The 8,376-nt window shown below is 43.3% G+C and overlaps 1 pseudogene; it reads right to left on the reverse strand.

Moving 5' to 3' along the window:
• LOC102870685 overlaps positions 1–8,376 on the reverse strand; it is a 37,179-nt pseudogene that overhangs the window by 5,188 nt on the left and 23,615 nt on the right.

Here is an 8,376-nt window from a genome sequence, read left to right on the forward strand (position 1 = left end):
TGACTGGTACAGGAGGAGATTGTCCCTCCTTCCCCGGCAGAGTATCTGGTGGATTCGAACCGTGCGCCTTTGGGATTGTAGTTGCAACTCCTTGCCACTAGGCCACCAGAGCTCCCCAAATTAAGTCTATTTTCCATGTGTTTTAGATACATAAATTAGAATGTTGTCTAGTAAAATTTCTTCTTAAACATAACCACTCCCTTTTCATGGCTTTCTCCCTGTCAGAACTATGTGGATTCTGTAACATCTTTGGTTTTGGTAGTCCAGTTTTCTTAGTAACTTTGTTATGTGCTGTGAATGGTTGAAAATTTCAGTGTGTAGTGTGTGTGATAGTAAATGGTGAATTAGTGGGACTTAATAATGTGACAGTTTATCAACAATTGAAGATATTGGTACTTATTTTCTTCTTTATGAAAGCTTCCCTCCAAATTTAAAGCTGGAAAGGTCACTGGAATTTAGAAAAGAAGTATAACTACATGGCTTTTAAGATTTTTGGTACATGCATTAAGAATTGTGTACAGGTTGTTCATAATGTCTCTGTACTGGCCCTTAAAACAACCAATAAAATATAAATCATGAAAGAAAAAAAATTACAACAGCAGCAAATATGTATGCAACTGTGGGGACAGAAGTGCTCAGCTGTTAATCACAAGGTTAGTTGTTCAAAGTCACCAGCTACTCTGCAGGTCAAAGATGTGGCATTCTGCTTCCTTAACAATTATAGGTTTGTAAACCTTATGGGGCCCTCTACTAAAAACCCAAACCCAAATGCTTTAGTATCTATTCCAGCTAATGGTAACTCTCCTTTAGGTTTCTGAAACGAAATTGTTAAGAGAGATTGCTCATCTTTCTCCTGAGAAGCAGTTGTGTTCAAACTACTGACATTTTTATTAGCAGACCAACACTGTGCCATCAGGCCACTCAAACGCATTTCCCCCCACCTCTCTCTCTCTCGATGGATGGATGGATGGATGGATAGATAGATAGATAGATAGATAGATAGATAGATAGATAGATAGATAGATAGACAGACAGATCTTGGTGGTGTGGTGGTTAAATATTAATCTGTGTATTTGACATCTTGGTGGTGTGGTGATTAAATATTAAGTCTGTATATCTGATATCTTGGTGATGTGGTGTTTAAATATTTAGCACCTCTGTTCAAACCCAGCAGCTGTTTCACAGGAACAAGAGAAGACAGCCTTCTGTAAAGATGTACAGCCTTCGGAACCCAGTGGCAGAGGGTATCTTGTAGCCCCTGCTCTGGAGACTGTCTGCCGTTAATTTCTTTTGTTGCTATGGCTTTAAGTTGCAGCTGTAAGGGAGTGCAGGTTAACTCTCCTTGGCTGGTGGCTAATGTAGGCTGGGTGAGGAGGGAGCGCGTTCCCGTGTCAGTGTGTATGACCTGCTCTTTTAAAGCCAGTCAGTCTGTATTTGTCAGTGTTCCCATGATTGTTTTGGGTAATTCTGTGAGTGTGTAAGAGTGCTGTTCTTTCTATGGGAATCACTATACACAGGTTCCCTCCCTCTGCACACATGTCGCTCCATCTCGTGAGCATATGGAATTAAAGATGTCTTCCTCTTGTTGCGATGTCTCCTTGCTTGACACAAGCTGGTGCTGGCCTGCTTGCCATGTTGCCACAACGGTGAAAGGCTTTCCACTTGCCCCACCTTGTGGAAGGTTCTCACCTGCCCGATGAAGGTCTCCTTAGGCCTTGGTTTGCACATGGGGAGGTAGAGCCTTCCCTGGTGTTAAGTGCCTATAAGATTTTTTCTTGGTAGAGGTATTTTCCTGGAATTGGAAACACCAGCTCACAAAATCTAGATATGTTCATCTGTAAGTAAATGCTTTCATCATCACTTTTACTCTCTCAGAGCCCCGAGTTCCTATAACGCTGAAGCAGAGCAGCTTAAGTTTGCAGGCCTCTGCGCATGTTTAAAGAAGGCACCTAAATACAAGCCAGCACTCAATGAGGCCATTTATCTGATGTTTACTGAGCTGAGTGAGGTAAAGTCAACCACAGCTCCCCATCTCCCCCTGGAAAGTTCTTGCTCGCCCTGTGCTCTGACCAAAATAGCCTTTTTCAACTTAGGTCTCTGCCACCTGGTTCCTACCCAGGTATTTAAAAATCATTTACCAGATCAAGCTGATTCTCCAGATCATCACCTTTAACAACAACATAGGCTTTGGACTTTGAGAAGGAACCCATGTTGTGTAACAGCAGATGGGCTCAGTGGGGGAAATTCCATGTAAGAATCACACTGAATTTAGAACTTGAAATCACTGATGTAATTCGTAGCTCATGAAGAAGGAGAACTGACCAGTTGGAAATAAATCCATTTTGAAGAGGCCAGAAATACTGAAGAAGAAAGAATTAATGAGGAAAAGAAATGAATCGAGGTTTCAAAATCATTTACGGTGAAAAGATTAGCTGAACGTTTTTCTAACTGAATCAAGGACTTCAGAGAAGGTGGACATGGCTGCTGATTGCTTTGGTAAAATTGAGGGGAAGACTTAGGAAGCAGTGAGATGTTACCATGAACTACATGAAGGAAAGGACCAGAGAGATGACTGTCACTAATTTTCACATTGGAAACGCCATCCTGATTCCTAGAGATAATCTAAAAGATGCAGGATGTTCCTCAGATGGAGCTGTTAACATCACAAAGGACAAAATGTCAGTGTTCTTCATCCGAGTCCATTTTTATGATTGGTATATATTCTTATGCATGTGTTATGTATTAAAATGTATCCCACAAAGATAAAGAGAAAATGTATAAAGATAATGATACTAAAAGCCAACAATAACTTTCTTTTCAGAGACAGTGAGGTGTTGATTGCTATCAGAACCATTTTATGCCAAAGTCATCAAATCTGACGCCCTGGGGTAAGACAGAGACTGCCTGCATTTCCAACAATCTCATACAAGTGGAACCTGGCCAATGAGTAAGGAAAACCAAAGAACTGATACATTTGAATTATGGTGTTGGCAAAGAATAGTGAATTTCTAGAACAAAGAAATTCTGTATGCAAGAATACTCCCTTTTAAGCATATCATCAGGAGAATCAACGTCCTGCGGAAAGACATCATGTTGGGTAAACAAAATAGAAGATCCTCAAAGAGATTGACTGTCATAGTAGCTGCAACAGTGAGTACAAACAGAAACAATTATGAGGACAGTGAAGACCAGGCAGTATTTTGTTGACCTGTCCTTGGAGTCAGCAATACAACCAGCTTGACGGCAACTAACAGTGTTCAGAGCCATTCAGAGAGGGCTCTTCCTGTTTCTACAACTTTGAGGCTGGTTGCCAACAGTTTCATCCTGTCTTGACTTCTTTTCCACAAGCTCTAAAAGGCAAAAGAGACAAGCAGGGCCTGCAAAACACGCCAAACCTTTGACACTTCTCAGCAGGAATTGGGTGTGCCTGGTTTTTCCTTTAATAAGGGAAGATGAGACCCTCATGTTGGAATGAATTAAAAATATGACTGGGAAAGTGAAATCAGCTCAAAGTAGAATCCACCTTGTACTTGGGTAAAGCTTTCCACTGAAGGATCATGACCCCATAGGAGGATCCTCTCCAGCTAGAGCCTGGACGTTTCCACTGACCAAGCCTCCTGCCTGCTCTGCCTTGTCTAGTCCATCTTAGGGCACAGACACCACATTAGAATCTGACTGTGCCCTCTGTTGTCCTGACTCATGTTGTAGCATAGGATCAAGAATCAGTAGGACTGAAGGAGAAACCAGGAACATCTGTTCCTGTTCAGAAGTGACCAAAATATAGCATGTTTTGTAGGCAACACTTGACTCTTTTGTCTTCTGAGAAATGAAGTCTTAAGCTAAAAATGAAAATATTTCTCTATTTGAACACTTTTTAGTACACAGGATAGGGTTGCATAAGGTTGTTCATAGGGTCATCATAAGTCATAGTCCACTCCGTGGCATTTAACAACAAAACATAAGTGCTTTCAGTTAAAATTGTCTCCTCAGTGTTAAAATAGGTTCTTAAAGGCAAATGAGCAGTTGAATTCAAGATGTCTTCTTCCTGTCTCTCAGCCTTTCCCCTCAGGTAGCTCTGAGTTATAGGAGTCACTCTCAATGAGGAGTGTGTGCTTCATTTTCATTGGCTGCTCATTGAGATTTCTCATTTTCAGCATCAGCTGAAGGCTGTCTGCCCAGTGACCTCTACTGCAGGGTCACCTCATTCTAACTGCAGCATCCACAGCCCACAGGTACCCTGATTCATAGTTTTATGCTCTTTATCATCTTACACGGGGAGATCTAATGTTGTGGGGTTCTGTTATATCCTCTAAAAGAAGAACTACTTAACCCTGTTACCTATGAGTAGGACCTTATTTGGAAATAGGGGCATTACAGATGTATCAGTTCATGTAAGATCACCCCAGAGCAGGCTGCGTCCTAACTCACCATGATGGTTATTCTCATAAAAAGAGAAGAGACTTGAGAAGACAGAGTGACAGGGATGCTGTGAAGACAGGGACAGAAAATAAAAAGTCAGTGCAAAGAAAAGGACATTGTGGATGAACTGACATTTTTTTCCCCCCTCTTTTTTCTGCTCTCTTTCTTCTCTTCTATCCTAGCAGGCACTGGAGACCACCTTGGATTTGAATTCTAGTGCAGCCTCTTGATAGCAGTATGAGAGTGACCCAGCACTTAGCTTATCTGACCTGTTTGGGGTTTTTTTATATTTTTAATTGCTTTGCTTACAAAGTTTCTATACATTGTGTTTCACACTATTCATCATTGACATGGTGTTTCATACAGTCATTCTCATACATTGTTTTATAAAATCAATTACCATTAGACCTTTAATGTTCTTGCCTGTGAGGTCTTTGGTGTTAGAAAGGGCTTAGTACTTGGGCTGACATTTTTCTGTCTGAGATACCTGATTCTTGACAGTCTAGACATTGTCTTCCTGAATGGGGTTGGTTATCCCATAGCCAGTCTGTAACACCAACAGAACTAAGGGAGGCTTGGAGCAAGACACCAGTATACTGGTTACTGATATTCTTTGGGCCCTGATGCCTGTAAACACGGACTACTCAAGGAGCTCCCCCACCCCCACCGTACCAGAGCAGTTTCACCTCTAGAGAAGCCACTTCATCCCTAGAGCCTACAGGGAACCGTCCCCTGGCTCACAGACAGCTGTAGGACAGCGTACGACTTTTGTGAAAATTACTTCCTAACGTTTTCCAGGCTCTGCTTCCATGCTTAGTTATTTGCAAACTAATGCTGCCACCTCTGATGCTAGAATATCCTGGAACTAAAGTACTGAGTCACACTCTATCCTGGCAACTGCTGAGCACTGGGCCAAACAAAATCTCCATCCTCGGACGCCTCTGGGCTACGGTTCCTTATTCCTATTTAATCTGCCTTCAAGGCTTATAAAAATGACCATCTCCAACCTGAATGCTCAACCAATGCATTTCTTCTGATTCTTATTTTACAGTTTATAACACCTTTGTAATATTCACAGCCTTTTTAGCTGCCTATCTTCTTGGCAGTCTTGGGATTTCTTAGTGTACACTGGCCATGAATACACTAAGGACCTAAGTAAGAAATTGGGTGAGAGACCTTGCTATCTGATGGGACAGGATCCAAGAAATGAATGCAATTAGACCTACCACATAATGATACTCATCTATAAAGTGATAAGAATTGGGTGAGAAACTATATCTAGTGCAAAGCAGGCACTCAATTAGTACTGTCTTGGGAGTCATTACCATGCTCCAGTCCTTTTAACTATTGAGACCCATCCAGCCAATAAAGTACAACTGGAATGCCAGGGGTGAAGGAAGAAGCTTTAATTGGAAACTCTCAGGGGAACATTACACGCTCCTCTGAAATCCACTGCTGCCTATGTGGCTTTGTTCCTCCCCATAAACATCCTCAGTGCTTTGGGCTTGATTGGAAAACCTCGTGCTGTTCTCATAAGATGATCAAACACCCCAGTAGGGAAGAGGGAGACCTCCAAGTGCCACAGGAAGGACCGATATCCTGGCATGTACAAATGCAAGGGATTCTTGGACAGGGTGGCATGGCGGATGTCCACGAGGAAGGGAGTATAGTCTGTGGAAGCAAAACCGTCCAACGAGCGGACATACTCCTGCTGGGCAAGGATGAAGTCCTGACCGTAGTCCTCCACCACATCAGGGGCCAGGGCATCTAGAAGGTTCTTCTCCAGCTTGTCCCATAGCTCTTCTGTGCCTGCAATACCTGGGAGAGGAGGGGAAAGATGGGTGAAGCAGTGTTGAAAGTGGGGGAGGTCCCAGCAGGAAAGGACTTCTACTGAGTTGGAGGGGAAGTCCCTAACTCCCTTTTCTATATTGATTTCTTAAAACTTCTTATTGTGACATGAGTGAAACAACAGAACAAATTGGTTTTCCATGCAGCAGTTCACACACAATTTCGTGTCACTGATCATAATCTCCACCACATCTCACCCCTTCCCTGTAATTGCCATCCCATTTTTCCTTTCTATTTCTGTTCTCTGAGCTTTTTCTCCTGGCATATATTGCCTTTTTTAACCTCGCATGCCAAAACCCCTTTTAAAATATGTGCTCCCAAGAATTTTGAAGCTGCTTCTCACATACTTTGGACATGTTTCAAGGAGGGACCAATCCTTAAAGAGGGACATCATGCTTGGGAGGGTGGAGGTACAACACAGGAGAGGAAGACATGGATGAGATTAATTGATTCAGTGACTGGGTAATGAGGGTAGGTGCATCAGCAACAATAAGCTGGGCTCAGGATAGAGCGGTTTTCAGGACTATTGTACATAGGATTGCTGTGAGTCACACACAACTCAACAGCACATACCACCACCACCAAGGTGACGCGACGGAGCTCTTGGGACCTAGTAAGGAGTTGCACTGCCCGCCCAAAGCCCTTTGCTTAAATCTACTAGCTGCTACATGGGAGAAAGATGGTCAGTCTCCTGTGCAGTGTCCGGCCTCTGAACACCCAGTACAGAGTCACTTATATAAAGGGTTCCCCTTGACAGAATACAGTAACAAGGGAATATGTTACTCTTTACATTTTTCTTGACATCTCCATTCAGAAAAGTACCTAAGTGCCTCTGCTTTCTCTCTTACAATCAGTGTTATGTGAAGAGCTTCCCACAGCAAAGTCTCTTGTCTGAGGGGGTTTTGTCTTATAAACGGGAATTCCCCAGGTTGGCCTGCCCCATCCGGTAGCTGGGCATGGGCATTGTGCATTTAAATAGCAGATGACTTTTTTCCAGCTAGTCTGAGGGTGTCCGCACAGCCCCCTGCAAAGCCAGAGATCACTGGGGATTGCCTGGGGCAGGGCTTTGTTTGCTAGCTCAGTGTGGAGGCGAGCCTACTCCTTGATATCAGAGCTGCAGGGGAGCTTCACAGTGACCTCCAGTTAGGTTGGTAGGATGAACAGCCCATCAGTGGGAGAAAGAAGAGAGTCTGATTCCATAGATTACAGCCTTGGGAGACCCGTGAAACAATTCTGCTCTGTCCTACAAAGTCAGGATCAGAATCAAGTTAACAAGTTTGGTTTGAGTTTAGGGCATTCCTGGGAGGACAATGATTTGAGACACAATGAATCTCACACTTACTTGTTCTGAAGCTTCCAGGGTGAACAGCTGCAGCTTTAATTCCCCATTTGTGAAGCTCTTGTCTTAAAACTTCTGTAAACATGGTCAGAGCTGCCTTGGTGGAGGCGTAGGATGCTATTTTCTCCATTGGGATCTTTGCTGTAGGAGCGAAGAAACAAGTCTGATTTATTTGTTCCTGTGATATTTAAACAGCACCAACACAGGCTGGATCCCAGTATTAGCGACCTCACGGACAATGGCAGACAAGATCCTGTCTGCCCACCTTCTCATAGAAACATCCCATTGTCTACAACTTTCATAGAGCCTCCCTCTCAGCTGGTCCAATGATGAACCCAAGTCAGATCTCCCTCTCATCCAGCTTCTCAGCTTAATGTGACTCAGGTGAGACAAAGAACCTTCACCCGAGCCTTGAACGTCCAGGAAAAAACCTTGGAAGGAGTAGCTTGACCCTAAATATTGTGGAGGTAGTTCCATGGTGGGGATGGGTGAGGGGGTGTTGGTTTTTTTGGTGTGTTTTTTATTTTTTTGTTTTTTTTTAAATCAATGAAGATCAGAGAGTCAGACCGCTGCCGCAGTGCACATTCTTCCTGAGCATTTCTTTGCACCTATTCTCATTCAAGGACAGTGTGTACCTGTAGAGGTGTCAGTTTGATTCCCCCCCTCCCCCACTTGTCTTTATCCTTTCGCAGTTCACTACCTCATACCTTAGGTCATCAGTTAAATATTTAACTCAGTTGCCTGCCTGGATTGTGTTAAAGAGCTGTACC

This window comes from Elephantulus edwardii, unplaced genomic scaffold (assembly GCF_000299155.1).
Source record: "Elephantulus edwardii isolate Elephantulus edwardi_28Jun2011 unplaced genomic scaffold, EleEdw1.0 scaffold00072, whole genome shotgun sequence".
Classification (NCBI taxonomy): Eukaryota; Metazoa; Chordata; class Mammalia; order Macroscelidea; family Macroscelididae; genus Elephantulus; species Elephantulus edwardii.